Raw genomic sequence first — 17,055 nt, forward strand, 5'->3', positions numbered from 1 at the left:
CCAAATGTCTTGGGGGCACCTGAATAAACCACCCAATTAGAATGTCAAGAGAAATAGAACGTTGAACTTTACATTGACACTGATTATTCATGGGCACATATCAAGTTCTAGATAAGCTCTACAACAGATGTACGATGCTATGTTTACAAATGACAATCTCTAAAAGCACAAAAAAGAAAAAAGTTGTGCTTGCACAGGGCACCAAATGCATAGAACCGGCCCTGCAGTGTGTGGATTTCCATATAACTGAGACAAGCTACAGAATACACCACAGCAAGTCAAGTCAAGTTTATTGTCAATTTCTTTACATGCACTGGTCATACAAAGAATTTGAAATTGCGTTTCTTGCTCTCCCATGCAGACATAGACTAATCTAGGTAAGGACATAGACAGTATAGACATAGACAGTACTCATACATGGACATAAGACAGTATGGACGTAGACATTGCTCATACAGACATTTAAAGTGCAAGACTGGACAACAGAAGACTTGTAGAGAACATACATTAAGAGGAGGTATTTTGTTGTGCTTTTTCTAAAAGTCCTTTATAGCGTTCTGACATAGTAATAGTAGTATTTGAAGAAAATAAATAATTAAAAAAAGGTTTATTAAATACACCAGCAGCAGTATGTGTGTGTGTGTGTGTTTGTATGTGTTTTGTGTGCGTGTGTGTGTGTGTGTGTGTGTTTGTGTGTGTGTGTGTGTGTGTGTGTGTGTGTGTGTGTGTGTGTGTGTGTGTGTGTGTTTAGTGCAGGTAGAAAGTGCGGTGTGCGTCTGTGTGTGTGTCTGTGTATGTGTGTGTGTGTGTGTGTGTGTGTGTGTGTGTGTGTGTGTGTGTGTGTGTGTGTGTGTGTGTGTGTGTGTGTGTGTGTGTGTGTGTGTGTGTGTGTGTGTGTGTGTGTGTGTGTGAGTATGAGTTGTGTGTCAGTGTGTGTATGTTTTTTGTTTAGTGCAGAAAGTGCGGTGTGCTTGTGTATATGTGTGTGTGTGTGTGTGTGTGTGTGTATGTATGTGTGCATGTGTATGTTTTGAGTTAGTGCAGGTTGAAAGTTCAGTCACAGATGTAGTAGTGCAAGTGGAATGTTCAGTCGCAGATATGGTGGTGGGGATGAGGGGGGGAGCGTTGTCAGTGGCCTGGCTGGCTAGAGGCTGACAGTGAAGGGAGAGTGGGTTGAGTGTTCAGTATCTTAATTGCTTGATGCATCGTGCTGCTTGCAAGCCTGGTGGTACGGGAACGGAGGCGCCTGTACCTCTTTCCAGAGGGCAGGAGGCTGAACAGTTTGTGTGCAGGGTGGCTTGTGTCTTTGATGATCATCAGTGCTTTCCGGGTGAGGCGTGCGGTGTAAATGTCCTGCAGGGAGGGGAGTGGTACTCCAATGATCTTCTTCGCTGTGTTCACAACACGCTGGAGTGTCTTCCTGTTTTTCTCCGTGCAGCTTCCTCCCCACACTGTGATGCAGCTGGACACAACGCTCTCTATGATTCCTCTGTAGAATGTTGTCATGATGGAGGGTGTAGCACTTGCCTTCTTTAGTTTGCGCAAGAAGTAGAGACGCTGATGGGCCTTCTTCGCCAGTGATGTAGTGTTGGTGGTCCAAGAGAGGTCGTCGCTGATGTGCACTCCAAGGAACTTGGTGCTGCTCACTCTCTCCACAGCATCACCGTCGATGGTCAGTGGTGGCAGTTGTTTTTGGACCCTCTGAAAGTTCACAACAATCTCCTTGGTCTTGTTGACATTCAGCAGGAGGTTGTTGTCTTTGCACCATCTGGCCAGCAGGTCTACTTCTTCTCTGTAGTGGGTCTCATCGCCCTTAGTGATGAGGCCCACCAGTGTTGTATCATCCGCAAACTTCACTAGATGGTTAGTGCTGTGGGTCGTTGTGCAGTCATGTGTCAGCAGCGTGAACAGCAGGGGGCTGAGAACACAACCTTGCGGAGCCCCCGTGCTCAGGGTCAGGGTGCTTGAGGTGTTATTCCCTACCCGTACTGCTTGTGGTCTCTGCATCAGGAAGTCCAGCAGCCATTTGCAGAGGGAGGTGCTGAAACCTAGTTTGTCCAGTTTTCTGATGAGTTGTTGTGGTTTTATGGTATTGAATGCTGAACTGAAGTCAATGAACAGCATTCTCACATATGAGTCTTTATTGTCCAAGTGGGTGAGGGCTGGATGGAGGGCAGAGCAGATTGCATCCTCCGTGGATCGCTTGGCTCGGTATGCGAACTGGTAGGGGTCCAGGGTGGGGGGTAGGGTGGCTTTGATGTGTGACAGGACTAGCCGTTCGAAGCACTTCATGATTATGGGCGTCAGTGCTACAGGACGGTAGTCATTGAAGCATGATGGTGATGATTTCTTCGGCACGGGTATGATGGTAGCAGCTTTGAAAAGTGATGGGATGACTGCTTGCTCCAGAGAGATGTTAAAGATGTCTGTGAAGACATCCTTCAGCTCTTCTGCACAATCCTTCAACACTCGGCCAGGTATGTTGTCTGGGCCAGCTGCTTTGCGTGGGTTGACGGTGGCCAGTGTCCTCTTCACACTGGCAGAGGACAGGTACAGGGGTTGATCATGGGGGGGAGGGGGAGTTTTCTGTGGATGAGTGTCATTTTGTGCTTCAAAACGGGCAAAGAAACTGTTCAGGTCGTTTAGCAGAGAGGTGTTGTTGTCACAGCTTCGTGGTGCAGGCTTATAGTCCGTGATGGCCTGTATGCCCTGCCACAGGCTCTGTGCATCTCTGCTGTCTTTGAAGTGTGTTGTTATTTTGTCCGAGTATTCCTTTTTTGCTTTCCTGATGCCCTGGGACAGGTTTGCCCTTGCTGCTTTTAGGCCAGCTACGTCTCCTGCTCTGAAGGCTTTGTCTCTGGCCCTCAGCAGTCTGTGAACGTCTCCTGTGAACCATGGCTTCTGGTTGGCCCTGGTGGTGATGTGTTTTATTTCTGTAACATCATCAATGCATTTTGTGATGTAGGAGGTCACGGTGTCTGTGTACTCCTCAATGTCAATGTGGTTGCTGTGGGTGGCAGCCGTTTTGAAAATGTCCCAATCTGTGGTTTCAAAGCAGTCTTGTAGTCGTGACACGGCTCCCTCTGGCCATTTTCTCACCTCCTTCAAAGCTGGTTTGGTGAGTTTTACCCTTTGTCTGTAGGCTGGCAGTAGCAGAATCGTTAGGTGGTCTGATAGGCCGATGTGGGGGATGGGCTTTGCCTTGTATGCTCCTTGTTGTGGGGTATAAACAAAGTCCAGGGTGTTTTGTCCTCTTGCTGGGAAGTTAACATGTTGGTGAAATTTTGGAAGTACTGTTTTGAGATTTCCGTGGTTGAAATCTCCCATGACCACTGTGAAGGCATCTGGGTGTGCATCTTGTTGTTCACTGATTCCCCGATGCAGCTCGTTCAGTGCCTCGCTTCTGACGCTGGTGTTGCTAGGAGCGAGGTAAACTGCGACCAGTAGAATGGCGGATATTTCTCTTGGTAAATAGAAGGGTCGGCACTTGATGATCATGAACTCCACTAGTGGAGAGCAGTGTCTCTGTACCACCGTAGCATTTTTGCACCAAGCATCATGTGTGTAAACACATATTCCTCCCCCTCGTTTTTTCTCTGCAAGGGCTCTGTCCGCTCGGTGGCACGTAAGTTGCTCCAGTTGTAAAGCCGAGTCGGGTATGCCGTCGTTCAGCCATGATTCTGTAAACACGGTCACACAGCAGTTCCTCACAGTTTTGTTCGCTGATCTTAGTAGCCGTATGTCATCCATCTTATTGTCCATAGATCTTACGTTTGCCAAGAGAATTGATGGTATTGCTGGACGAGTTGGGTTGGCTGCAAGCCGTGTTTCGACGCCACCTCGTTTGCCTCTCTTCCTAATTTTAGAGCACCGCTTTCGCCGTCTCCATGTAGGCGAGGCAGACGGGTCCGATGTATGCCGCCGTAGTATCCCCAGTTCTTCCAGTGTCTCTGTTGGTATATCCAGTACATCGCTTAAGTTGTCCATTCTTATCTGCAACAGCTGTTGCCGACTGTACGTGCGTTCCGACATAGTTTCCGACGATAGACATTTCGAAAGACACATTATAACACAAATAAACACTGCGAGTTGGGAGAGTAAGGAGTCGCTGCAGCTGCGTGCGCCACGTCCGGAAATAACCCACAGTAGTAATAATAACAAAGCAGTAATCTTCTGACGGTTTCATGCACAGCAATTACCCCCACGCTGTTTCATACTCTTTCGTACACAATATACATACCACTCAGCACCCCACCGCTCTGGTGAGTAAATCCTGTAAGATTTTAATACATTCCCCCACCGTTCACTGCTGACTACATCGTACACAGTGTGTATGTATGCACAGCATGCCTGATCTCATGGCTTACTGTGCATAGCCACACTACATTCGCCACCCCACTGTCTATTTCTGTTGACAGGGCCGGATTATCCATAAGGGCCAGTGGCACAGTGCCCAGGAGCACCAACCACTTACAGCCTTTTAGGAAGCACCACAAGACACAAACATAACAAATATTGTTCATAAAGGGGGAACCAGTGAGGTATAGTGCCACATTGGCTTGATACGGTCCCTTACACATACTGTATAGGTAGAGCACGCCACTGATCCCATGGCTTACTGTAAAGTACATAGTCACACAACATTCGCCACCCCACGGTCTATGTTGGTTAACTGTGCTTTGTATGTTAGCTAGAGAAAAATGGAGCATCCAGTGTGTATTCAATTAAAATTGCACTTGCGCGCGTACTGTGCCGGGGGTAAAGCCATGTTTGAAGTCACACCAGATGCAAAGCCAGACGCAGCAGGTGAGGCAAAGCCGCCGATGTTTGTTCAGAGCGGCTTACTAAAACAACAGGGTACGATTTTGCATACCGTGACACAAAGTTGAGTCAATAGATCCTACGGCACGAGTGAATTATGATGCACCAGATATCAATCTATATTAATGCTACGAGAGAGAGAGAGAGAGAGAGAGAGAGAGAGAGAGAGAGAGAGAGAGAGAGAGAGAGAGAGAGAAGGGGAAACAGAGAGGAAGGGTTGTGTACAAGTGCATCAGACAAAGCAAACATTCATCGCACGTCATCTGTTTGCAGCAGAAATGGCCCTATTTGAATGACGCCGACGAGAGCAGAGAAGAGGTTGGCTGAACATTTGCACATGTACATATAAAAGACCTCATCGGTATGCATCTGACATTATCTCTCAGGATGCACGCAAGAACGATTGCTCTTTTTGAAAACACATTTTAAAAATGCGGGCAGCATCGCGCATGCAGCTGAATGTATGTATGTTATCTGTGAGCCAGTGTGATTTCCCATGAAATATTTAGCTAGCGCACACAGCACACACACACACACACACACACACACACACACACGCACACACACAAAATCTCTCGCACACACGCACACACACAAACACACAGACACACACAAACGCACCCGCACGGACACACAACACACACGCACGTGCACGCACGCACGCACACATACATGCACATACACTAGCAGCAGACTAATGAAGAGTAGACAGTATGACATGTGAGCTGGAGAAAGGCTGAGAATCTTGCCCTGCGGTGATGTCTGCTCAAAACCATTAACCGTCTGTTACTCGTGTTTTGTTTGAAACATAATGGCCACAGATATCATCAGTTACACATTGTTTAGTGTCAAATGTATCTCACGTATTTGCAGCTGTGAAGTCCCTAAGAATATCTCAATTGAAGTTATTACATTGATTATACAGAATATTTAAGATTGTGAGTGTGCCGTGGCGCAGTGCGTTAATGCGTACAACCATAGACGGGATACAGTACATGCCCATATGGGATCCAGGTTCCAGTCTGGCCCGAGACGTTTCTCAACTCTCCATATCTCTCTCATGTTATCCAGACAAATCTCGGGTAATCAAATTTGCGGCCCTGCTGTAGCCAAACGATAGGGGACTCGTCTACCATGCGGCTGACCCGGGTTCGATTCCGGACCCGGCTCATTTGCTGGCCCTTCCCCTTCTCTCTCTCCCCACTCGCTTCCTGTCACCACCTTCACTGTCAAAATGACCCCCAATTGTTTTTTTAAATAACAAATTTGCAATTGTGGACAAAACTCTGCTCCACAAATTGTTAAGACGGACATCTGTAATGATTTTCTTTTTTTTCTTCTTTTGCCAGTCGTGTGTAAGCGCTTTTGGCGTCACACTTGTATCTCAAAGGTTGCCGGTTTAAATGCCAACCCGCCAGATTGATGGGGGAGTAATATAACCACTCTCCCCAATCCCCCTACATGACTGAGGTACCCTGAGCATGGTACCATCCTGCTGCACTGCTCCCTTGGGGCACCATTGGGGGCTGCCCCCTTGCACAGGTGAGGCATACAGTAAATACAATCTTGTTGTGTGCAGTGAGCACTGTGTGCTGTGGAATGCTGTGTCACAATGACAATGGGAGTTGGAGTTTCCCAGGTGGGCTTTCACTTTCGCTTTCACACTTTGCTGACAGGTTGGGGTTAGGGATGGGTTTGGACTCTGACAAAAACATTGTGGTTATCACAAATACACTTTCTTCGCTGACAGGTTAGGGTTTGGGATGAGCTTTGGTCTAAGCACAGTTTGACTTTGATCTCACATACCCGAGTGGAGAAATGTCCGTGATTTAATGAACAGAATTTTGTCCGCCTTTGCAAATTGGATGAGCAGAGATTTTGTCTGGGTGGAGATTTGGGCGACATTCACTTTACATCTCCATCTTCTTCTACATTCATTTGTTTCCTGTCAGATCTCCACTACCCTATTATATCAAATAAAGACTCAAAAAGAACATTTTGATATTGCTTGAACACAACTATGTATCTACATCACAGCAGAAGCTGGATATTGATAGCACACTCTAAGAAGTAATGTGTCAGAAAGGACACAAAATGTGTTTTGTGTCAATTGTTAGATGTCATGTGTGTAATTATAGTGTAATAACAAGCAATCAAGATTATAAAAAGAATTTCTGAGTCATATTCAAGCCACAGTCCTGGTTTGTGGTGGGAATGTGGCTATGTTGTAAAAAACATGGATTAGCATAGGGAAAGGCTGCCAGAAAGTTTTTTTTATGAATGTCGAGGTGATTTAATACTGATGAGATACAGATGAGTTAAGGTAGAAGGGGACTCAGTTCCTTATTAAGTGACGATATGCATGTTTTTATAATGAAAACATGTTTTGTTTTGTCTGTCAGTGTCATTAATTAACATAGCCATTTACTGGCTAAACTATCTATTTAGCCAGGCCTAACTTTATCAAGCTACTATTTCAGAAATGAAGACAATTTGGAGAATAATAAGAACGACATCATGAGGCACTAAATGTCACTCTCTCAAAATGCTGACATGACATGGCACTAAAGAAATGTTTGGATTTACCAATCACACCGGCTGGAGGGGTTAAAATGCTAAGCTAGGAAATCATTTTGGAGCCCGTATAGTCAAGCACAGTGCTCCAAGGTTGACACCCAGGAGATAGAAAACAACTGAGACAACAACAAGATGGCAGTACAGCTATGAAATCCCAACAGGGGAAGATATTCTTTGTTTGTGAACATACTGTACATAGTGAAGATATCCCGCACCCATAACTTAGCCACATTTATTCTACTCGTCAACTTGAGGTTCCTGCCAAACTTGAATAAAAAATGAGTGTGTAAGACTGCTGACTTGTGTATTCATTAAACAAACCAGACACACCTATAACAGAAGCCAGCTTTGTTTGTGTGCGATGAAGAGAAGAGCAGCTGTGGCATTTCAAACTAAGTGAACAAAATGGATGATTTGGCACATCTGTTGGTGAAAGTAGCCAGATTCGAGGTCAATACAAACACTTCTGAAACACAAGCACTGTTGTAATCATTGGCCTGTTTTGTGGGTGAACAAAGAGAGTTGGACGTAAGCTGTTTTTCCAGTTTATTACGACGAGAACAAGTAACATTACCTTTGTGTGAGAAAAGCAGAAAATTGAACACCAGGAACACAAAACAGGGAAGGGAAAAGGGACAAAGCTTTAGTTTGGGGATTGCTAACTGAGACTGATGTACCTTATGCAAGCTTCACAGTGCATTTTGACAGTTCTGCAACTTACTATTGTAACTTATAATGTAATTTCCTTTAAAGACTGGGTGATTACAGTCCCTTGAAAGGAATAAATTACAGACCGCAGACACGTCGGTAGGCTTAGGCTGTAGGGAGTGTGTCAGTGCTTATGGCTAAAGCTATTGCATACCACTTGAGACTGTGCATTAGCCTGCTTTTACACTGAGCTTTGCAAGTCTTATTGAAGAGGAATACAGGCCTTGGAATGCCAGACACTACCACTAAGCTGTCTGGGTGTTGGGAGGGCCCAACATAATTCAAAAGACACAGCAATATCTGAAGGCACGCTGTTAGAAAGAAAAGCATGCTCATATAATGTGAGTCATATGCGACGACAGCAGAGGGAGCGAGATCTGGAGACGGTGTCAAAATGTCTGCTTCCGAATGCATGTGCTGCTGCTGTGTCTTCGCCTGTACCTCAAAGCTACTGAACATAGTGCAGCTGTCCCACAGCTCTCCGTAACAAGACAAAGCAATGACAAAATAGCAGTTAAGCAGCTGTGGGATTCAGACAGGCAGCACGCGTTTTTCGGCTGTGAAGCAGGGCACTTATGTACAGTGATGTCACCCTCCATTACAGTGTGAAATCATGGATTGCCTTAAAAAACACACAACACAAACAGGGAGTGTTTGACTGTAGTGAAATGTTTGATTCAAAGCTTCCTGTTTCTACCAAACCATAGCCGAGAGACACTGTTGCTCTCTTGACCTGTTTGGCCTGAGTGGGCAAGCTGATCGAGCCAAGCACACTGATTATATACTGTATTTCTGACACAGGCGTGAGGATGTGTGAAATATGAATTGTTTTGCATTTCTCAAGTCTGTTACTTACTGCTTAGCGACTGGTACCCACTGGTTTCGTGACAAATGCTTGAGCTGCCCCAGTCCCATAGATTCTATGGCATGATGTGTGTGTGTGTGTGTACTCTACTGAACCCTGTGCTAATGTACTTTAAAAAAAAACTAACCCTACTTAGCATCTGCACTTGTTGTTCTGTATATTTCCTGTGCACTTTGTATCTACTAGTGATGTTGCCTGAATATGTCCTCGATTGTAAGTCGCTTTGGTTAAAAAGCATCTGCCAAGGTTAAGCATCTGTGCAATGTTATGTTATATAATTTCACAGTACACAACTTCACTGGCTCCCCATAAAACAGCTTATACACTTCAAGCTTCCCCTCATCAAGCCTTCAATAAGATGCCCGCCCAACTGGGCTACTTGAGATGAGCGTCTGCGGGTAAAAAACGGAAAAATGGGCCATTTGGTGTTTTTTTCAGCCGTTTTGGGCCCATAGAAGTCAATGTACTTTGTAAATTTTGCGCATTTCGGCGGTTTTTGATAACCTTTTGGGCGTGATTTGGTCAGACACATCTGGCAACACTGCCCGAGTACCCCCTCTATACAGTAGCTCTTCCTCTATCCCAATTTGCTATGCTTCATACATTTGTTATTATTAATTTTTGCTCTGTGTACCCCCTGCAGTGTGCTCACCTACCCCCTACCCCTATAGCGCCCCCCGTTGAGAAACTACTGTACATGAAACACCTGGACCTTGGACCACCTGCCAATGCATCAATATCTCTCTAAAGAAATTGATCGTTTTTCTGTTTTTCTTTTTTTTTAAACACATTTTTCCCTTTCCCTTTCTTTGTTGTGAGCAGCTACACTACATGGACTATAGACCTTTACAATACAGAACCGCAACTGGGAACAACTTTTTCATTTTACACCTTCAACCCAGCAAAAAGAGAGAATTGATAAAGGTGTCAGCCCTATGTTCACACGGCCCATTGGTCCCACAGCCCATTGGTCCCACATTGCTAAGACTTTTATGTTTTTTCAAAATTAGGCCCAATGGTCCCACAGCCCATTGGTCCCACAGCCCATTGGTCCCACATCACTAAGACTTTTTAACTCATTTTTAGGCCCATTGGTCCCACAGCCCATGGGTCCCACAGCCCATGGGTCTCACATCACAAACTCTTTTAACATCATTCTTTAGGTCCATTGGTCCCACAGCATATTCCTGCTGCTTTGTGTTCCCACATTTCTAAGAAATGATTCACATTTAGTCCCGGGAATGTTCCTCAACTACTTTAAGAACACATATATCCTATAAATATATTTTATTTTATGGCAGCTTACCACCGGGGCATGAATGACACTGTTCAAGTGCGCCACCCCTGACTGTGATGATATTTTATGGGCCACTTTTTATTGTGTAAAGCCAATTTGAGTAGCCACGAAGGACATTGTTATTGTTATTATTAGTAGTAGCAGTGCAGTTGTAGGTGCTTTTCTACTTTTGGAAATGAAGCTAAAACACTGAGCTGAGGAAATTAATTTAAAAAAATAGTTAGCATGTGTAGGCCACACTGTAAAGGGTTAAATGTCTTTACACCTTTTTTGTTATTAGTTTACTCAGAAATGTGGGAACATTGAGTTGTGGAACATATAGGCCTCAGGCCTAAGCTGGGGGACCATTGGGCTGTGGGATCAATGGGCCTAAAAAATAATGTTAAAAGTCTTTGTGATGTGGGACCAATGGGCTGTGGGACGAATGGTCTGTGGGACCAATGGGCCTAAAAATTAAAATAAAAAAGCTATGTGGGACCAATGGGCTCCCTACTAACATTTTTTAGTTCTACGAAGGTTCCTGTAACACAAGCCCTTGGTTCCAGTTTAGTTCTGGGTACGTCCCCAGAGTCATGTTTGGTTATTTTTCCGTTCTCACTTGGTTGGCAGGAAAGTTTAATTTTCGTTCCTAGAATGTTATATGTGTAGTTCCCATTCCATTCCCTTATTGTTCTCTCACCGTCACTTTATTCCTGTTCATGTCATGTTTGTTCCCTTGCCGTTCCCATATGATTCCCTTAACCTTGTTGGTTGCATATTTGGTTCCTTAGACATGCTCGTGATGTTTCCCCAACCTTGTTTATTATTGTGAATGTGTTTTGGTCCTGCCCCACTATCTCTCACCATATTTGAGGTACCCTGATCATGGTACTTAAGCACCTCCCATCCTCCACCATGACTGAAACACCCTGCGCCTGGCATCACTTTGGCACACTGCTCTCTTAAAATAATGTGTAAAGTTGCTGAAAACATGTATATGTCTAAATTTTATATATCAGTCTATGCTGTACTGTACCACAATGTGAGAGAAATACCAGCTGAGCATGTATGAACACAATCTAGTGGGGATTAATACCAAATGTTTTCCTTAATGAAGTTTAAAGATAACCATACCATCTACATCAAGTGCACAATGGAGCAAGCAATGTAACATGTGCTGTTACTGACTAGCTCACAAAGCAAGGCACAAGATGTAGCTAACAAATGCCATAAGCCAAAAGCGCTGTTAGCTTGCTTGCAAAGCAGGTAAAAACAAGCGCTATGCTGTGCCATGCTGACCAGCCAGCAGGCAGGCAGGCAGGCAAATGACTAAAGCACTCTGACAGTCCAGGTTTATATACAGGCTCAAGAGTACCATGTGACCAGATTGATTAGGAGTTTTTCAGGTGCAAGCAATTGAATCATGATATACCAGCCCTAAGTAATTAGGTTTGGCCAGGCGCTGATGGACAGATTGGTTGTGAGGGGCCTGCTTGTTACCGGCAAAGGTGTAACAAGTTCTCAAGTTATTTCTTTCACTCACCACATCTTTTGTGTGATGTTGTGTGCACAGCCAAACCTGAGATCAACCCAACCAATTTGAGTGAAATGAATGAAATGGAATAAAAAAAAAATAGATTGTGTACATGATTAAATCTGCAGGAAATGCTGTTACTAATATGTAGACGTATATGAATCGGGTGGACAGTCATCATTGCTTATGCTCTGAACAACACAGTGTAAACAAAGTTGGGGGAACATCAGGAGCACGTCTAGGGAACCAGACGTGACCAGACCTATAATGTAACCGTCAAGGTTATGGGAACCATATGGGAACGATGAGGGAACAAACATGAAAAGCAATTAAGGTACGGTGAGAGAACGGCGAGGGAATGGAATGGGAACCACACATATATCGTTCTGGGAACTTAAATTAAACTTTCCTGGCAACCCAGTGAGAACCGAAACAGAACCAAAAATGACATATCCGAAACGTATCCAGAACCGAACCGGAACCAATGGCTGCTTGGTTTTTACTGTAACCAAAGGGAACGTTTCTAAGTGGTAGATTTTGGTTTGGTAATAACCCCAACCTTTAGAGAACCAAAAGTCAAACGTTCTCTTTACGTTCTCTGTTACTAGGGCTGTGGGACCAATGGACTGTGGGATCAATGGGCTGTGGGACCAATGGGCCTAAAAAATGAAAAAAAGTCTTAGTGACGTGGGACCAATGGGCTGTGGGACCAATGGGTTGTGGGACTAATGGGCTGTGGGACCAATGGGCTGTGGGACCAGTGGGCCGTGAGACCAATGGGCTGTGGGACCAGTGGGGCGTGGGAACATAGGTACGCTCCCGGATAAAGCCTACGACCTTTAGCAATTTAACCCAGGTGCCATCCTAAAGAATTTTCTTATTGGATTTGTTCTGCCCTTTTCTTTCTGGCTTTCCTTCATGTCATTCCCAGTGTCTGGGAGTAGAACACACCTTCCTGTCTAAGACGGTGACCTGACCATAGCGTCTTGCTCCCATCTCTGCTGCTCTGAGGTCCGACTTTCCACCAACGCTGACCCCTAGTTCGTGCCCCAGCCACAGCACAGTGCCCCAGGTCAACCTAGGTCAGCGCCCCCTCCTCCCCAGTTTGATCCCAGTTCCTTCTATCCTTTCTCTGGGTGACCAGTGGTGCTGACCTCCGATGGGAGCAGCTCAGCTGTGGTCGACTCGGCTGTCTGACACGAGACCCATCTGGTCTGACGGTTGTCCCCATGATGGGCAGTGTCGGTTCAAAGCTGCCCCACTCCTCTGTTCACTTTTGTCCGGTCCTGTCACAGACAGGCAGACAATAGTGTTGCCACACGTCCAGGATTTTCTAGAATTGTCCCAGTTTGTGGTCTGTCCAGGAAAATGGTATCATTGTCCCATTTTTTTTTTTAAAGATTTGTTTTTGTGGTCTTTTTGACTTTATTCATGATAGTACAGTGCAGATGGTGACAGGAAGCGAGTTGGAAGAGAGAGACGGGCAAGGAATGGCGAAGGACCCGGGCCAGGAATCGAACCCCGGACGACCGCATAGCAAACGAGTGCCCTACCATATGCGTCATGGTAGGGCCTGTTAAATTTCTTTATATTGCACTTTCTTATATTAGCCCATTGAAATAAAAATCTACATATTGTATTTGGCCCTCATGCGTCAAAATGTCCCTTTTTTTTTACAAGTCAGATGTGGCAACCCTAGCAGACAATGGCATCCAAGCATGAGAACCTTTTACGGTGTCGTTAAACAACAACAGGTGAATGACAGACCATGGGGAGAGAATACATGAAGTCCTTTGTGTATGCATACAAAGCTATGTACCTTACCAATACGAAGAGCTTTTTTCCAAAGCGTATTATTTTCAAAAAATATTCAAATATTATGTGTTTTTATTGTCTCTCTCTGTTAATATCGTTGTAATCAGTGTTTCAATGTTTGCATTTCTTATGGAAAAAAATAACAGATAACGTTGTTAATGCAGCTCCAATTTTCCTGATGCTGTCTTCATATTTAAAAGAAAATATTTATGAAACTTGCATTAAAATGGCTTCTATAGTGTTTTCGAAAAGCTCTTTAAATTAAGACATTTTTTGCACACACACATAGGCTATATAAGCCCACTGCCCCGCAGTGACTGTTTTTGAAATATGGCTGTACACTGTAGTATATACGACATCAAAAATGCATTTTTCTAAGCATTGCTGACCTGTGGGAATGCTACCAGAGTTGAATTCAAATGATGCACCATACAACCCGCTGTTTTACAGACACACATAGTCTGTGCTGTAGGTAGCCTAAGTGAAAATAAACCACCCGCGAATGTGCACAATACCCGTCCATTTGGCTTTCATATTCTGAAGAGGTGCAGCGTGGCGATGGGGTCTTTGGATGTTAGTGCTTTATTGGTCTCTGTGTGGGAGTTAGTGTGTTTGTTGGCCCATCTTTGTCAGTTTGTGAATGTATGTAGGCCTACAGTATACTGTATGTGTGTGATGTGTTTGTTTGCAATGGGCATATGTGTGTGTGTGTGCGTACTTGTGTGTGTGTATGTATGTGTGTGTGTGTGTGTGTGTGTGTGTGTGTGTGTGTGCGTGTGTGCGTGTGTGCGTGTGCGTGTGCGTACTTGTGTGTGTGTATGTATGTGTGTGTGTGTGTGAGAGAGAGAGAGAGAGCATGTGTTTGTGTGTGTGTGTGCATGTGAATGCTGGTGTGCATATACAGTATGTGTGAACGTCCGTGTGCACATGTGCGCATGTGTGTTTGTTTGTTGTGGAGAGAGGTCGGGAGGGGAGGTTTCTGAAGGCAAACCAACCTCATCTTCAAGGACTCAACTCCACTACGCTGCCTCTCTCCTCTCTTTTTTATCCACTGTGCTGTACTGTACTATAGTGTACTGTACAGCTGCTACTGTGGCCCAACCTCCCACACAAGGGCAACACAAACACATTGCACACAGGGCCCGTTTAAGATGGCTTGGGCCCCCTAAGCTTCAGGTTGCTGTGGGCCCCTCCTTGGAAGGCAAATTTCGTAACAAATGGCTAGGCTGCAGCCATATCTAGCGTGTAGGTGCCCTTGGCAGGTGGGGGGGCCCAAGGCTGCAGCCATATCTAGGCTGTGGGGGGCCCTGTAAGGTGGTGGGGAACAGAACAGGGAGAACAGTTCAGGCTAAAAAGATTGCTGTGGTAACAAGGGTTTGTCTGGTAAGAGCAGCAATTAGCAGTTTTTTTTGGCACACTTGATTTTCGTGGAATGACAGCTGAGTGGAACAAGATGGTTATGATCATCGCCGCTGACGGCTTTTGCTGGGTCCAGGACAAAAATAATCTGAAAGGGCCCCATACCCAATATATACAATGTAATGGGGACCCAATTCTAGGGCCCCTATCTCCCTGGGCCTGGGACAACATACCCCTTTGCTGTGAGAGAGTATGCATGCCTTTGTGCAAGTGTGTGGGCATGCAGGCTACAGAATATGTCTTTGCGTGGGTGGGAGGTAGGTTTTGTGTGTGTTTGTGCGGTTTTGGTGTTTGTTTAGGCTACTTGACTTGTGTCTGCTTGTGTACGTGTGTGCGTGTGTCCATGTGTGTTTGTGTTTGTGTTTGTGCACATGTGAATGCATGTTTGTATGCGCGTGTGTGTCTGTATGTGTTCATGTCCAGGATTGTGTGTGTGTGTGTGTGTGTGTGTGTGTGTGTGTGTGTGTGTGTGTGTGTGTGTGTGTGTGTGTGTGTGTGTGTGTGTGTGTGTGTGTGTGTGTGTGTGTGTGTGTGTGTGTGTGTGTGTGTGTGTGTGTGTGTGCTTGTCCGTGATGTTTCCTTGTGTGTCTGTGTTTGTGATATGTCCGTGTGTGGGTGTGTGTGTTCGTGATGTGTCTGTGTGTGTGTGCTTGTTCGTGATGTGTCCACTGCTATTTCCACCCTGTGGTAAACACAGATTTGAATTCCTCCGTCCTCTCCTTTTTAGAGTGAATGGGCAAAGCTGAGCACTGTGTCTTATTTCTTACTCCCCCTTGTTGTGCAGTTAGAGTGACTCTCCAGGGACTGCAGCAAGATGAGGAAGAGTGGATAAAGAGAAATAGAAGAGAAGAGAAGAAAAGAGAAAAGAAAGAAATGTAGTAGAGAGAAAATGACAGAGACAGTAAGAGACTAGAGAGAGAAATGTAGAGATCAAGAAGGACAGCAGAGAATGGGCAGGAAAAGAAATTTGGAGAGCGTGCGCGCGAGAGAGAGTGTGTGTATGTGTGAGAGAGAGAGAGAGAGAGAGAGAGAGAGTAAAAGATGGAGAGTGAGCAGTAGAGACAAAAAAAGTTGAAGGCGATGTGCAGAGATAGAAAGAGAGACTTGGAGGCACAAAAGTGCACTGAGGGAAAGCTGGCTGGTTCATCTGAGAGATAGAGCGAGAGAGAGAGAGAGAGAGAGAGAGACAGACAGACAGACAGACAGACAGACAGACAGACAGGGCACATGCATTCATTCATTGGGCATTCTGGTCGTCTCCCCATCTCCCTTTTTGCCTTTTCCCCCTGAATAGTCTTGTCTACGCTGAATGAAGCACAGTAGAGGCAGTGGCAGTATTCTCTGTTATGCTCCCCGCGCCACACTACGCCACACTTCCTCACTCCCTCCGCTTTGCAGCCATGGGCCACCGGGGCCACTCCCCCCAGCTTGATAATCATCGACTTACAAATCTCTTCGAGACTTGGTCTGACCAAGAGCATAACAATTAACGTTTCCCAAACGACATGGTTGACCCGCCTCCCTAGGTTTGCTACTGGTTGACTGGTGTCTGGCAGAGTGGGTGGAGTTCCTGATTTTTCTGGAGATCAGAAGCAATATTTACATTGCTCTTGGCCTGACTAGAAGCAACGCTGAAGGTGTTGCGTCACTAGGAGGGCGTGGTCTGGCCATTTTGAGAATCACTGCTCTCCTTCCCTCTTCCTCGCCTCCTCTTCTGGTGTTACTTTTTAATGACCCTCCCCAATGCCTCTCCTCATACCCTCCTTCTTCAGCCCACGCCCTGCTGCCTCCCATCTACAGTAGTTCTAGAATACAGTAGAGTAGAGTAGAGTAGAGTATCATTTATTAATCCCTGAGGGGAAATTAAGTAGCATACATAAATACAGAAGACATTACACACACAACATTCCACACATCATTCCACATATATTAACCATGTAGCGCACTCTTGCGTACATTTACATACTTACATACAGTTCTCTCCACAGACTTGTAGATGTACATCACCTAGATAAAGGCCTCTAAATGAACTTTTTTCAT

The sequence above is a fragment of the Engraulis encrasicolus genome, chromosome 3 (genome assembly GCF_034702125.1).
Source record: "Engraulis encrasicolus isolate BLACKSEA-1 chromosome 3, IST_EnEncr_1.0, whole genome shotgun sequence".
Classification (NCBI taxonomy): domain Eukaryota; kingdom Metazoa; phylum Chordata; class Actinopteri; order Clupeiformes; family Engraulidae; genus Engraulis; species Engraulis encrasicolus.